Source organism: Cupressus sempervirens, chromosome 11 (assembly GCF_028749045.1).
Source record: "Cupressus sempervirens isolate cs-2001-9-10 chromosome 11, ASM2874904v1, whole genome shotgun sequence".
Lineage (NCBI taxonomy): Eukaryota > Viridiplantae > Streptophyta > Pinopsida > Cupressales > Cupressaceae > Cupressus > Cupressus sempervirens.
In genome coordinates this window covers 6232867-6250343 of record NC_143128.1, presented here as the reverse complement: position 1 = coordinate 6250343, position 17477 = coordinate 6232867, and the positions used below count along the sequence as shown (strand labels likewise).

The window sequence follows — 17477 nt, the reverse complement described above, 5'->3', positions numbered from 1 at the left end:
AAAAATGAAAATTGCATGCATAATCATAGTTTTTCGTTCCATCATATATGAAAGCTTGGAAAATTTATCAAATTTGACATCATTGATTCCTTCCTATTTGGTTTCCTACTCCAATAGTCTAAGTTCCTCATGATAAGATATTACAATTGATAATGTGAGTTATTCATTGGACTAAGTAAAGTTTAGGGTGATAATTCATATAACAATCAACATAAAACTTAATGCAGTCGATAAGCAATCCATGGCAAGGTTAAAGATAACTAACTGATTTATGCTTTAAAATTTAAGGAGATACATAATCTCATAGACCAATTGATTCATTCATAAGGAAATTTAACAAGGAAGAGATAATTTGAGTTCTCAATGTAGGGATCCTGATTCATCTAATACTTATACATTAACTTGGAATCCATTCAATCAAATAGTTCTTCCCTAACAATTTAAAAACTTTAAATATCATAATTCATAACATTATCCGTTATTCTTAATTATTTATTTTTAATGTGCAACCATATTAAATTTAATACACAATTTAAATCACATGATAACCAAATATGCTCAACACCAATTTTATTGGTAAACCTGATTCAAAGGCTGAGCCGGGAAAGAATCAGGAAGAAAACCCAGCTTCGTTGCCATATACAATAAGGTTTAAAATACAAATTTACAATAGGATCTCAATCCCAAATTTCAACAATTTTATCAAATTTTCTTCATGATCAAATCAAGGAGTTTGTAATGTTTTCTGAATCTCATTTCAAGAACCATGGAGGAAACAAATAACTAATCAGGTGACAACCAAGCAGAACCAAAAGAAAATAAAACATGCATAATCATACATGGTTAACATAGTAGGATTCACAATGAATCAAGACTAGGGAAAGGTGGATTCTTCCAACTGGAGAAGTCAAGCACAACACCAATTCAGATGCCCAATCGAGGCCAATAACCAAGAACTTTTGTTCTTCCTTTTAAACTTGCCATACTCATACTAGGTTTGTGCTGACGGGTAAGGGCCCATAACACGCTACCCTTTATCCCTCTTCTCATCCTGAGAAGAGACTCTACACAGGTTGGAGTCCAACTAAATAGACCTTTCCCAAAATTGGTCACTTCTGCCCTCTCCAAGGGTGAGTAATACCAAAACACCCATGTAAGGAAAACTCAAAAAAAATGCAAACATAAACAAGGAAGGAAGACAACCAAAAAGACATGGTTTTCAAATCTTCCCACATACCTACAACCATACAATAGTGAAGCAACAACAAGATAACATGAACATGAAACCAAACATAAAATCTGAATAAGGGAGATGAGAATTTCCTACCTTCACAAAGAGGTAATGGCAATGAACCAGTTTGAGTAGAGTATCCCTCCTTCCTTCAAGCTTCAAGAAATTCTCTCTAAAATGTAGAGATTGGGTAACCAAAAAAAAAACTAGTCCAAGGAAGGCCTCCAAATAAGCCTCCAACTCAACCACCCAAAAGGAGCAATAACTATTTCACCCACTAGCCACCCTAGAAACTCCCAACTAAACCTACACTATGGTTAAACCCCAAGTGGAGATGGGCTAAGACAACTCATGACAACCACTTGCAATTTTCGTACAAAGGCAAAAAGGGACTTTTTGAGTGCCCTCAAAAGTCAAAGCTAGGGGATTAGGGGTTGGAGAAGACCCCTAACCCATACCCATACCCTTTGGTTAGAATAAAAACATGTTATAAGCCTTAGGAAAGAGGTTTAGAGAAAAAATAAAATCTAGGAATAAAATAGGTCCATCTAACTACTCTATCTTGCAATTTAAGCACTAATCCGAAATAAGGGATGACTAACCTTGATTAAGAACCTAATAGAAAACTGACACTAACTTAAACCAACTTGGTCCCAAGGTTAAACACTTAACCCCACACAACACACCGAAGCACATAAACATTTTTACAAGTGTCAAGCGACACTGAAAGAACATAATTACGAACATTAACATTCACTAAACAAAGAAGATGCATACATACATCTCACAATACAAATACGTGAATTACAACCAATAAGGTTTCCAAAATTTAGCACATGGAGATCTGTTATGTTCCTCCGTAGGGTTTCTCGGCTAAATATCTGCACACTCATTGCACACATCAGTAGTCCTATAAAATCACATGTTCATAAATGTATACATATTCAAAATTCACATAAATTAAAACATACATCAATAAGAGTTTATTCATCCTACTTAATTCTTAACCATTTAAAATATCTTAAATCAAAGCCTCAATCCTACTTTTACCGAGCTCATCAACATACATATACATGAAACATTAAATGACAATCATAAAATATACCTGAAAATAACATCACACAACATGAAATAATAAAATATGTTCTAAGCATTAGATGATGTCTCGACATCTCGAGTCGTGAATATCAAAAAAAATAATAGTAATGCATCGCTATGCTACGATGGGTCGGGGCGAGGCCTCACATTATGTTTATTTAACTTCCTATTCCATGAAGAGAAAACACATGTTCTTTTGTTTCAGGTTCCTTCCTTGAAGGGTAGCATAGAAAATGGAGATAACGCTCCTCTTCATTAGGGATTAATTTTTATTTTAGACCAACATGTGTTTTCTCATCGCCCAACTTTTAGTAGGACCTTGATCCATGGGAACAAGTGAGTTGGGACCAGCTCATCTATAATAATTAAGGAAATAAAATTGTCCCCTATTGCGAGCCCTAGCAAAGAAAAACCTAACCCTAGGACTGGAAAAAATCCAGTGCTGACTAGTCTCTACCATCTAATAACCCTAAAAATCCCCTTGAAGAAGATCTTCTGCTCAAAATCCCTTCAAAAAGGAAGATTTTTTCCCAAATAAGCCAAGGCACCACACCTTAAAAGAGTAGGACTGATAAAGACATCATTGATGTTGACAAAAATGACATGGGGGATGAAGAGAGTAAAGAAAAAATTACTTTTGGAAAAATAGGACAACAAGAGGCTACTTCAATGGAAAGAAGATACAAATAATCTAAAGGAAGAAAGCACAAAATCAATAGAAAGGTTATAAGGACACCTCTATGGGTTTGGAGGAATACAAATTCCTTGAGGCAGAGGCTGAAGTAGCAGAGGAGACTGACGATGAGGACACAAAGGATGCAGACCATAAAGAGGAAGATAGTGTCAGCTGCGATGGGGAAGATAAGGACATGTAAATAGTTGAATAGGAGGCAATTATTAAGAGCCAAACTGATCCTATTCAAGATAATGAAAAAAATGAAGATGACAAAGGTCATAATGCAGAAGAGTGGGACAAAAACATGGAAAGGGATTCCCTCCTCAATAGGGTTATGGAGCTTGAAAGTAATATTTGAACTAGAGTTGATGCTCTTCAAATAAAAATGAAATCCTTGGATTTAACACAAACCCATGTCACCATTTTATAAAGGAAAAGACTAACAAAAGTATAACTATTTAGCTTAAATGACACTAAACTAATATTATTATTTAGAATTTGAAAATCAAGCAAATTAATGAAATGTGTAGAAATGGGTAAAGTTTAGGATTATTATTTTCAATAATTATTTGGAACAAGAATTGATGTATTATCCTAATTTTTAAGGGTTATTTTTTAGATGCTGAAAAGTGTTGAAAACGAGGGGTCTAGTTCCCACCACAAAACTATATGGAGATAAACCTTTTTCCCTTTGATCCTAGATTATATTATAGATGACATATATAGCTAGATCAATGAAAAATAAAAAATATCTTTTGACTTATATTTCTCTTTTATAACAATTCAAATTGCAACTCACCTAAAATCAATAGTTTTCATCTCCCACCACATTTTTCAAAACAAATATATTCAAACCAAAAGAAAAATTATGCATTTTAGAAGAGGACTCTCTCCTCTATTCATAGAAAGTCATATTATTTTATTTATTTTTGATAAGATTTACTATTTTTTTCTTTCTCAAAAGCAACATCTTCTCGAGTGTTAAAATATGTACGTGTAGTATTTTTTAATTACAACATACTATATCTAAGTAAAATACTATTAACCTTATATGAGAATATTCTTAACTTTGAACTCTATAAAATGGTGCTTATATGCTATTAAAAAAAATCATTAAAAAGAGTAAGAGTTATTGAAATGTCAATTTTCTTAAAGAAATTTACTTCTTTACTACTTGGACACAAACTAGTATAAAACATGTATTCAATAGACATTTCCAATTGGAAAAGTGTGAGACTATATATAACTTAGCTAGAATGAATTTACCTAGATCATATGCTTGAATAAAATTAATTTTTAGATAGAAATGCTCAAATTCAGCTAGTCTAATAAGCCAACCTTAAAGGTGACATAGCTTTGTACTTTTTCTGTTGAAATGTACAAATATACTATCACTAAACTAGAGTTGGGGGTTTTTGTTGAATCTATTTGTAGTAGAGAGAGGTAGATAATAGAAATAATGGTTATGGGGGTGGTCACTAGTAAGAGTAGACTATAGAAGTGTTGGAATTTTTTAGAATAACTAGGGGCGGGGGGGGGGGGGGGGGGTGGGCGAGGGTGAATCAATTATCCAAGGTCCAAATGTACAAATAAAAATTTTCATAGCTTAGTGAAACCATATCAATAAAATCTTATATGCATGCATCCATTAGATCATAAAATGCTTAAACTTTATAGGTTACTATCCTAGGTCAAAACATCTTTGTAGAAATGTAAACATGAAACATTATAGATTCAATAACACATTTGACACATGGATTTTACGCGGAAACCCAATTTTGGAAAAACCACTAGTAACATGCTACTAATTCTCATTCTTCTGAAGTGATTGTTGGAGTTGATGAAATCCAACTTTGAAGATGCCTAAGATCACCTGCATGTGAAAACCTGTCAAAGGGAAGTCAAGGAGAGAAGAGCGAGGAGCTAGGGAAAAACCCTAAATGGACATGAGAGACAACAAGTATGCAAACACAATAAAATATGTATTTACAATATGCAAGAAAGTGATGTGAAAATACAATGAGGGAGAGACCACTTATAAAGGCCTCAAGAAATCTCTTAGAACAAGCTAGAAGATGCTAGGAGATAAGTGTGACAACTAAGCATACGTCCACATTAGGTGGAAAGTCCTCGAACAATGTGAGAGGATAAGTATGACTTAGGAGAGAACAAACTCCCGTATTGTCAACAACTTATAAAAAACTCCTAGACTACAACTAAAAAATGAAATGCATTAACCTAAGTAAGTTTAAGTAAATAGAATAAAAAATTAGTAGATTAATTATTTACTCTAACAGTGATGCCCTGTGAAAGGCCAACCTTGTTAAAGGTTACAATACACAATGTTAAATGTGACCTGGTTAGAGAATTTCAATATCCCTATTAGGAGTGAGCCTTGTTAGAGGACTTTAGATCATTCACTTGGAATTTCACCTAGTTAAAGGATTTACAAATGACTGTTAGGTCAACCTTAATCCAAAGGATTTTCCCTACACCGATACAATGATTAGAAAGTAACAATAAGGATTGATCTAATAACAAATTAAAACTCACTTGAAGATTATAGATCTCTATTTTAGTCCTCCATTCTACTTGGCTTTCACAAACTTCAACTCTAATAGCTTCTTCACCCTTCAAGAATTCATACTCTTAAGCCTTCTTGCTTTTCTTTCCAATAGCAGTCTCTTCTGTTCAACCATTTAATGAAGCAAATACCTTAGACTCCTTGTCTTCCTTAGGTTCTCACACATGACAACCTTCATTCTGACCAACTCTCACTATAAATAGAGATTTAAGATCTTTTGTCATTTCACCTCAATTGTCCATTTTAGGGTTAGGTAGGATTAGGTAGGATTTAATGAATCTACCCACTTTTTCATTTGGTTCCTCTAGAACCTTCTTCTTCAATCCTCTTTGAATTCATCTCAAAATGGTTTACCTTGAATTATGTGCCACCAATTCATCATAATTATCTTCCATACACTTCACACAATTCAAAAAAACAAAATAATCATCTTAGATTCATCAAATCTATAGTTTATCATGAATACTAGCACTCAGAATCAATATGCTGTTACTCAACTTCCATACTATTCTTCCACTCATCTTCAACTAGATAACTTGACAAACACTAAAGTTTACTAGTGCTCAGAATTAACTAAACTTTACTTGGATTACACTAGGTTTACTCAGCATGTGCTGAATCTTCACTTTACTTGGCTCCAACTGATTTTCTGCTCGACTTTCAATAACTTTTCTCGGCACCTACTATCAACTCAGTCAAGCTTGGAAAACTCAATTCTTCTTATTTGTTCTTCTAAACTTAATCAATATATCCAACCTTTGTAGCCTTAAATAGATAAACAATACACTGTATCATCACTATCTTAATTGATCTTTGTACTTCTTTTTCATACCATAACTCAGCCTTTCCTCTAGGTGCTCTTATTACCTTATTTGATCAAAACCTCTGCATTAATCAAACAAATGATAATACTCAAATCAACTAGGCAATTGTCTTATCAACAAGTAGCAGGTTTGACATCAATGACAAAAAAATGGTTGTTCTATTACAAGTTCTTCACTTCAAAACAATCTCATATCAACAAAAAGATCAAGGATGTGAACTCCACTAGAAATGAGAAGGATCATGAACAAGAGTCTAGAGATGTCATAGATTGGCATGGGGAGCTTGCCCAACCTACCAAAAAATGGAATATATTAAAAAAGCTTAGTTTTCTTTCCTATTTTAGTTTATTGATCACCTCTTGCAGAGGTATAAAAAATTATATTATTCTTAAGCTTAATATGATTTATATTACTTTAAACTTACATATCTTTAAGACCTTTACATTTTTTGAAGTTAAGTACTTAAGTATCTTTAAGACTCGTTACTGTTACAACACTTTTATATGCATATAGTTTATATTGAATCCTATATTTTGGCTTGATTTCTTTTGTTGCATGTTGTTTAGTAAACTTTTAGTTTCATGCTATCTCTGATTAGTTACGATTCTCTCAAGACATGTTTTAGTTTCTTTGGCAGTTGGTTTCTATTTTTGATTATTTTATGGGAGTGATCTCTTTGATGGTTCTGGTCTTTTGGCTAGCTATTTGGTTGTATTGGCCCTTGGTTTGCCTTGCTATATTTGCAACTATGGGTTCAGGGCCCTCTCCCTTCCTCCTTTTTCAAAAACCTTACCCATTTAGACAAATAATGATCTATTACACACATTCTTTATAATTCATCTTACATAGAACTTTTATATGCAATAGTAATATTAATTATTGTATAGTGAAATATCTACATAATTATCATGCACCTACTACATATCCATATATACTGACTAATATTACTTAAAATTGATTTTTACCATGAGCATCTAGCTAACATTTATGGATCTCAATCTATTAAATATACATGTCATTAATTTTTTAAGTCCTATCTTGTCTTTCCTTTATCTATCTTTACAGTATCTCATTATCTAACTAATGACTCAATTGTATGTTTTATAATGATTAGTAATCCTATAGAAACATCTCTCATGTATTCCCATACATTCAATAATATAAGTGATTCCATTAAAAGAGAGATCAATTTATCAATAATGTGTATGTATAAATTATTAGTCCCTATCATTAAGGCAAGAGACTAAAGTTTTGGGATGTCTATCTACAATAGTTCAAGACTCGATAATGGTGAAAATATTCTAATATGTGGTATATCCTATTGTTTCATAACCACTTCCTATTGAAATTCCCCTAGAAAATTCTTATTTTTTGATTGGCTCAACTTATTTTTCCTAAGGATCTTTTCTTTTTCTTGCTAAAACAATTCTCCAAAGAATTGAGCTTTGAGAGCTATGAAATTTGTTGGTAATAGACAATGATGTGTGCCTTGTCAACATGTTCACATTGCACATGCATCTATGAAAAGTGGGAAAACCCCAATTTAATATAGAACAATTTACGCTAAGATGTACGTTGTCAGTGTGTCCACATTTCACATGCATGCATGACAAGTGGAAAAATCCCAATTTAATAAAGAACAATTTTGGAATTGTTGATGGGGTTGGAGCTCATACTAGTAATGGAGTAGGATTAGATTTTATCAATCCCACTTTGCATGCAGATAAAAAACTTCTTTCACGAGGAGACTCAAAATTGTTTGTAAAAAATAACTTCTTTAGCAGGTAGATTGACATGTGTTTGTAAAATATTGGAAATATATTGAGTTTTAAATTGATTCACTTTTCACCCAACAACTCACTGGAAAATTTGCAATTAACTTTTTAACTTCAAGAAAGTAATTAGGCAACTTGCAAACCTTATTTTTTCCATCCATCTCAGGAGAGTAGCATACAACTTTGTACTTAGCAGCTGTACTATTTGAAATTCTCTAGCAACACTCACATCAAAAATTTTCTTTGCATATCCTCTTTTGAGTTTTATTCATCTTCACCAAAATTAACACTCCTTATAATTAGCAGTATTCTAAAACAAAATTCCTTTATGATTTACAAACAAAAAATGTTTGAAACATATTAATTCAAACTTTCCTTGAGTGGATTGCACAAACTATACTAAATACCATATTTTCCTTTAGATCTGATATTTGATTCTAACATTTTTCCTTTAATTTTCCCATGATCTCTCAAATCTTCATCACGACTCCTCACTCCAATCCCATGTCTATCTCCCTTTAATCAACATTTCATAATTATCACTACACTTTGATTGTGAAACCTTGAATTGCCTTCAAAACAACCTTATCTTGTAGACTATCAAATAAGATTGCAAAGAATTGGAAATTTTTCCTATAAAAAGTGATATAGTTTTTAGTAAAATTCTTTATTAAGTGGAGTTCTAGACCTGTCATAATTTATGTTTTTTTTTTTTTTTTTCTAGCTTACAAAAGCCAAAGGAAGAGCCATGATGTGTGACCTAGTCATGAGCTACTATCTCAATGCCAAGGAAAAGAGCTTCAACATGGTGAATTTACTAGAATCTAATTTGATTGTAATAGTTGGAAAGCCTTCTTTTTGGTCATGTTATACTTTTAGCTTTCAGAGGGGTTTTATTTTCTATCCTTTATTTTTACAAGTCTTTTTTTTTTAATACATCTGAAAAATAATGCATACTCATGTTTTATAACACATCTATTATACCATGGGGTTTTTCTTTTTTATAAAATCAAATATTCACAATTTGTGTGCACTCCAAAACATCAACCAGTGTGACTCCACTCATCATGACTAGTCGAACTTTTGTGTGCTTTTCTAGCATAACAACTGCAACTAATTTTTTTTTCTATAGAAAACAAGTAAATAGATGTATAGAATTCATTTATTTATTTTTAAAATTTTACTTTGAGTATATTTAGTTAACAAGATTTCCAACTATAAAGGAACATTTTTTTGATATTTAATAGTTATTTTGACTATTTTTCACTTAGAATACACAATTATTTATTTATTAATCTCCTCTATGTGTATCATCATTTATATCTCCTTTTGTGACTTTAGTTATATTACAAAAAAATTGGACATATTCTTTTTGAAAGAAGAACTAGCAGAAGTGGATTTCACAATCACTACCTCAATTCAACCTATTGCAGGATCAGATAATTATCCCATTAAAATTGAATTAATAGAACCTATAAAGTCTAATAGGAATCATTTAAAATGTGAAAAGATGTGGTTCTTAGATAAAACATTCATGGAGAATATTAAACAATGGTGGGATGAAGGCAAGTTTATAGGATCAAAGATGTATTGTTTTGTATCAAAACATAAAATGCTCAAAGAAAACATACAAAAATGGAATAAAACACATTTCAATAATATACTCCAAGACAATATGAATAATGAAGAAGATCTTAAAAAATTAAATAATGAAATCATTAAAAATGGCACAGACAATGAAAAATGCATTGAATAAAAAGAACTATTAATCATATAAGAAGGCATTTTAGCAAAAGAATAAGTCTTTAGGAGACAAAAGTTGAGGGGAAAATGGCTAGCACAAGGAGAAAAAAACACAAAATTCTTTCACAATAGTATAATACACAATAGAGCTTTTAAAACTATTACTCAAATTAGAGATAATAATGGTAGTACTATTGATAATCCAATAGAAATTACTCAAACTTTCATCACATATTATGAGAATCTATTAAAAAATTATGACTCATCCAATTTGACTAAACAAAAAATTATGCTAAATAATATACCTAAAGTTATCACAAAATTTGACAACAAGGAGCTCAATAAACCTTTTACAAAAGAACAAATCAAATTAGCTCTTTTTAAGCTTAGCCTAGATAAATCTCTAGGGTCTAATGGTTTCCAATATTTTTTCTTCCAAAAATGTTGGGAAATCTTAGCAAAAGAATTATGGAAAGCAATAGAAGTAGCTGGAAATGGGGGATCAATCTTAATTGAAATTAATCATACCCTTTTAGCATTAATACCAAAAAAAGCTGCAGCAAAGTCACCAATAGATTTTTTCCCCATTGCATCATGTAATACAATATATAAATTTTATTCTAAAGCAATAGCAAGTAGGATCAAAACTTTGCTTCGAAAAAATATCTCAGAAGAACAAATTGGGTTTATACCTGGTAGATCAATTCTCGATGGAATATCCATCATTAAGGAAACTATACATTTAACAGTTAAAAAAGAAGAAGCTTGTATGTTTACGAAGTTAGAAATACAAAAAGCATACGACATAGTAGATTGGAGGTTTTTATGTAAATGCCTAGAAAAGTTTGGATTTTCCAAACAATAGGTAAATATAATTTTTAACTGTATATCTACTCCAAAAATCTCACTACTTATTAATGGTACTCCTAAAGGCTTCTTCAAGATTCCAAGGGGTATCTGACAAGGAGACCCCATGTCACGTTTTCTTTTTATAATTAAGGCAAAAGCATTTGGTAGAGCTATTGAAAAGGCACAAGGTGTAGTATTAATTAAAGGCATTGATGTCACTAAGAATTTTCCAAACATTACCCATCAACAGTTTGTTAATGATACCATTCTTCTAGGAAGTAGTATGAAGGAAGAAATCAAAGCTTTAAAAAATATTATATTGGATTATTGAGCAGCATTGGAACAAATGGTCAATGAAGAAAAATAAGAAATTTTCTTTTTAAACACACCAAGGAACATGGAGGAATATATATGCAATTATATTGGATATAAAAAGAGTAACTTTCCATGTAAATATTGAGGGATATACTTAGAAAAAGTAGTTAGGAGAAAAAAAGGTTGGGACAATAAATTACAAAGAGTAGAAAAACAAATAGAATCATGGAAAGGGAAATGACTAACTAAAGCTGGGAGATTAACAAAAATTAAATTTGTTGTGTCAGCAATTCCTACTTATCCTATATCTTGCCTTTCGCTACCAAATAATGTAAATAAAAAATTGGAAGGAAAACTTAAAATTTTTTCTGGAGTGGAACAAAAGAGAAAAAGAAACAAGCACTAATAAAATGGGATAAGATATGCAGGCCTAAGAATAAAGGGGGATTGGGCATAAAAAATCCCAGTTGGCAGAATGAGGCATTAGGAGCAAAGCTAGTATGACGCTTATATAGGGAAAAAGATTAAAAAATGGCAAAAATACTTTATAATAAATATCTTAATCCATTAGATCCTTCCTCTCTTTTTAGAATTAGAAATCCACCAAGAGGTTCAGAAAATTGGAATTTTATGATCTAGTTAGCAAATATCTTACTTGGGATTTAGGTAGAGGTGATGAGGCATTATTGTGGGATGATTCATGGGATGGTCAACCCCTGATTATTAATTCTAGAATATCTAGAAATAACATCAATGTCATTACTAATATTTGGGGACCTAAGGTTTCTTATGCCAAAACATTTATCAGGATTGATGAGATTGAGACTTAGGTATGGAAATATTTGGATAATATAAATATTCCAAGTATAGATAAAACTATCCTTGAAAATATCCTTAAGGGTGGATGTGTGACTCACAATAATCGAGCAGATAAACTCATCTAGGGAGCATCTAATGATGGAATATACAAAGTTAAGCTAGGATATGATCTTATAATTAACTCAGAAAGATTTGATAATATTTCTATGCCCTTGGATCTATGCTAGGATTCAAAATGCCTACCTAAGGTTGGTATCTTTCTTTGGGTGGCAATTTAGAATCAGATTCTTACAACTGATAGCTTCTCTAAAATTGGATTTGAAGGACCATACAGATGCAGTCTATGCAAAAATGAATCTAAAGATATGGAGCATATTTTGTTTAAGTGCCCCTTTGCACAAGACTATTGGTATTGGGTTAAGAATAAATTCAATTGGACTTCCCCTTTACCTCAGGATATTGAGGGATTTCTTAAGGGTTGGCCAATTAAGAATAGGATAAGTGTCTATGAGAAATTATGGAATATTACACCTGCAATCATTATGTGGGAGATATGGAAGGAAAGAAATACACAAATATTTCAAAATTTAGAACTTAGTAAGATAAAAATTTTCAATAAAATTGAGGCACCCATCACAGAAGTTATGAATTGCCATCTCAGGAACACACCAAAGGCAGAAGTTACATTCTGAACATGGGATGAGAATATGACGAAAAAATGGCTTCATTTGATTAATCCTCCCTTAGTTAATCCTAAAAAGGATAATATAGCCAAGAAAGAATGTAAATGGGTAGCAACTCCAATAGGATGGAATAAATTAAACTTTGATGGATCTTCTAGAGGAAATTCTGAGAAAGTGGGATTGGGTTGTATAGTTAGATCAAAAAATGAAGATTGGATATTAAAATGAACTAAACCATTAGGTAATGTAACTAATAATATAGCTAAATTGGAAGCATTAAAAGAAGGGTTAAAAGTAAGAATAAAAAATAATATTTAAAAGTTAATTATTGAAGGTTATTCATAAATTATCCTAAATGCAATTAGAAAGTGACAAACACCAAATTGGATATTAAATGTTAAACTAGAAAGTGTACTTAATCTTATAGATCAATTTGAGGAGACTAGAATACAAAATATTTATCGTGAAGGGAATTTAGAAGCTGATAAATTGGCAAATAAAGGAGTGGAGGGAGAAGACTTTATATATTTAGCAGAATAGAATTAAGTTAAGTAGAATACTAAGATTAGAGAAAAGAACAATTTAGTAGAAATATGATACACCTTTATTAGACAGACATTCATAGCAAGAAAATCTTCTTACATTTATTAGACATCTGAGAAACAATCATGACACATTAAGTATAGTCTCTTTTACTATCTCAATAATTCCACACACATATGAGTAGGAATCAATCAATGCTTAACAACTGTGAGTTGTCATCTGTTATTTAAGGCTTGGAATACTAAATATTTTTACGACTCTTCTTTCTTATAAAACCCTATTGTTTCTCTATGAGCATGGAGTCTTCTATTTCCCTCTTTCACACTCTAGAGGTGAGGACAATGGTGTTCAGAGGGGCTGTCAAATAGGAGAGGTGAAATAGGATCCTTAACCTAGTAGATGATGTTCTTAGGTTTGAAATCTCTGCGGTAATTGGGGAGAGATTGTTTAATTATTCTCCTCTCAAACTCACAAGTATACGATAAAAATAAGAAGAATCAATGAACATCTAAAATTATTAAATTTAGTTAATATAATTTTGATGAATCTTTTCATTTGAACTAGATAAGAACCCTAAATATCTAATCCACTCTAAGAATAAAATGTAAAATGATTAGGTAATAGGATGAGATTCTAGATAAAGATTCACATAAAGCATATTATAAAATCTTCTAATTAACTCTAGTGGTAATATTTAGGATTCTTATTGTATGAATAATCTCTAAGTATGTTGATTGGTCTCTTTGCTCCCATTTTTATGACCACATTTAATTGGTACTAATCCCATATTGGATGATAGTTGTATTTTTTCATGTAGATGGCAGATTGAATAATTCTTCATGGCAGGATCCTTGCTAAATTATGTTCAAAAACTTGCCTCTCTCTAGTTTTATGTCCCTTTTCAAAGGATGTATATATGTTATTACTCGCTTCATTGAATTTTGTATTTACCTAGATAAAGCTTCATATAAACTGCGGTATGCCCCTTTTAAACTATATAATACAGGACTTTGGTCCTGGGCAAGACTGGAGGTTTTCTTGCTCTGTTCTTTCTACCAGTGCCCGCTTGAATAGATAATTCTATAAATTAAATTTATTTTATTCAATATAATACAAGGCTTCGGCCATTTACTGATAAAAAAACAAAACACTAGGAAGTTGTGTAATTTAAAAATTATGGTACTCATTTTCTTGAGTACCAATTTTTTCATTTGGTTTTTCATTTCTCTAATGCATGTAACCAAATAATATCATTGTATATTTGGTTAAAGGTAAATCTCAATTTTAGATAAATAAGAAGAAATAAAAAATTCTATGTCAAATGACACTAAATTTGAAAAATTATATTTCTACAAACATATTTGTAGATTTGACTATTTAGATTACTTTTCATTAAAGTTTATTTAATATTATATGATTTATTATTACTATGAAGAAAATTAGATTTGAGATTTACCTTTAACCAAATTTTTAAAAAAAAATTTCTCTAAATTTTAAGCTATATTTTCAATTAAATGCCTCTCCCTATGAATTGTTAAATTTGTAATGATCAATGAATTTCTTTTATCAAAAGTCTAAATAGTCATATTTATTTTTCTATTGATATTTTTTATAGAACAAAACTCTTGTAGCTTTTGTGAATTTGTAGTGAGAATGTCTTATGGTGATTTCCTCTCATGATGTTTGGTGATTCACGCTTCTTAGATCAAAGAGGTGATTGGGTCATTCTTAGACACATAATAAAAGAAAATGTATATGCTAAGTGAGTGCTCTACCATACTAAGTGCATGATGACTTTGTTTAATGAGAATCTAAATCAAATAACAACCAACTTTATAAATTATTTTTAATTATTTGAACAACCACATCAATCCTTCCCTTTCAATGGGATTTTACCTGCATTATTTTTTTAAAGCGTGGGAGTAGAAAATAAGGTTATAGAGTGAAAAGGCACTGCCAAAACTATATGTTTAGGAAACAAAAAGGAAGATAATAATGATTTAACATATTAGGCAAGGAAGTTACTGCTACCATACATTATATTTTCTTAGCTACAATTTACGTTTGAGGGTAACAAATAAATGGTATACACTGATGAAATAATGTTACAACACACTAATAGTAAATAGAAAGTAAGATTGAAGCATTAGTGGAATATAGTTTCTCATCATACTAAATGGTACATACCATGCACACCCTATTTAATAGATTCTTAGAAAATATGATACATTGATGCACCTCTATTTATTACAGCACCACATTGAGCTAAAACAAAACCCCATATGTGTCCTTTTTGGATTTGTTTTCTTGTCCTAATTCATCACATTTCTTTCCTTTTTGTAATATTGGAAACAATTCCTCTAATGTCAATTACTACTCTGTGCAATGCTAGTGAAATGGTAACACCTTGCTCCTATTCAAGGTAGGGACTCCAACTTGGGGTTCAACTCTTGTTATCTAACTAGGTTACGAAATAAGTATCTATTAAAACTAGGTATAATATCATGTGCTCCTTATCCTTCTTTAACGACTATATGAGATACAATGTAGTATAGGGAGAATAAAGAAAAAATAAAACCATGTAATATTAACAAGAGACAAAAGTGAATAAATTACCTTAAACCATGAGGATATTGTACCTAGCATAATAAAAAATAAAGTGACACCATCTTAAAATTAACACATCCAATAATTTCAAAAAAACAAGTTATAATATTTTTCTGACTAATAATGCATTGCTATATACTTTTAATATTCTCTCATCATTGATAATTTGTAAGATTCTCCACACATCAATCTATCTATTTTCATAATTTGTAAATCAACTATCAAGATCACTTATTCTATATATTAAAAAAAAAGGTTCTAAGTGACTATAAGTTTTTAGACCATTTTCATGTACAAAATAAACTTTGATTTAAATGAAAAAAAAAAAAAAACCAATTATTTTTCATAATTTTTTAGAAATAAATCTATTAATCATACATATTTTAAATTAGAATAATAATATATAAGAAAATAATATTAATTTACAAATAAAATAAAATTTTAATTCAATGATAACACAAAAATATATTTATAAATTTAAATTTATTTAAATCATTATTATTTTTACTTATTTATATTTTGATTATCATATTTTAATTATTTTAAAATATTCCTAAAATATATCTATAGTACAAGCATTTAAATTCAAGTCTATTTTTATATACTTGTTTTAGTATTTTACTAGTACTTTCTTTTAATAATTTTTAATGTGAAGTAAAAGATTTGTTACTACAGTGTTTGAGAAGAACCTCCTTATAGCAATATCGTGAGAATGCTCGAAATAACAGAATACAAAGTGATAGCAGAACTCAGAATAAATCTACTGATCGCAGGCCACTTCGAGGGGGTAACCTCCTTTGAGCAAGCTCAATACAATAAATTCGTCCGTGCCCATCAAGGGCCTCAACCTATTCTTATATACTGGGTACGATCTAGAAAAGTAATACTACCTATGCATGTGGGATAATAAAATAAACTCACGGGACGACTTACAAAGCATATGCGTCCAACAACTCTACTGTAACAAAATAAACAGAAGGAACACACAGGTTCCTAACATCCCCTCTCCCTTAGAAAAAAGCTTTGTCCTCAAAGCTTAAGGTGTGGAAATTGTTGTTGAATCTGAAGAAGGGGTTCCCAGGTAGCATCCTCTGGTTGCATGCCATGCCACTGAATCAAGACCTCGGAGATGGAGCGAGAGCGAAGCTGGCGAGTGCGCTGGTCAATGATTGCCACCGGCTCCAGGATAATGGATCCTTCCGTATCCATTTCAGGGAGAGTAGTTTGTGCTCTGACAGTGGTACCCAGAACTTTCTTTAGACAAGAAACATGAAAGACTGGATGAATGCGGGAAGAAGGAGGAAGTTCCAGTTTATAAGCAACTGAACCAATCTTCTGCAGAACCTGATAAGGCCCATAAAATTTTGGGGCCAGCTTATGACGCCCTTTCAGCTTTAGGGAGGATTGTTTGTATGGCTGTAGACGAAGAAAAACCATATCCCCAACTTGAAATGAGCGCTCAGAACGGTGTTGATCTGCTTGCTGTTTCATCCGATTACGGGCCATGTGAAGATTATCCTGTAAGGTACGAAGAATCTGATCCCTGCTGCGGAGAACTATGTCAACTGCCTGGACTGGTGAGCTGTTGGGAGTGTAGGGAAGGAGCACTGGAGGTGCCTGACCATAGACTGCTTCATATGGAGTCATTTTAGAGGCAGTGTGGTAAGAGGTATTGTACCACCATTCAGCTAAAGGGAGCCACTTGGCCCACTGATGTTGCTGTTCGGAAG

The 17477-nt window shown here is 31.6% G+C and overlaps 1 protein-coding gene across 1 annotated transcript in view; it reads right to left on the bottom strand.

Moving 5' to 3' along the window:
* Positions 1 to 17477, bottom strand: part of LOC149527953 (uncharacterized) — a 55449-nt gene that overhangs the window by 29024 nt on the left and 8948 nt on the right. The window lies entirely within an intron of this gene.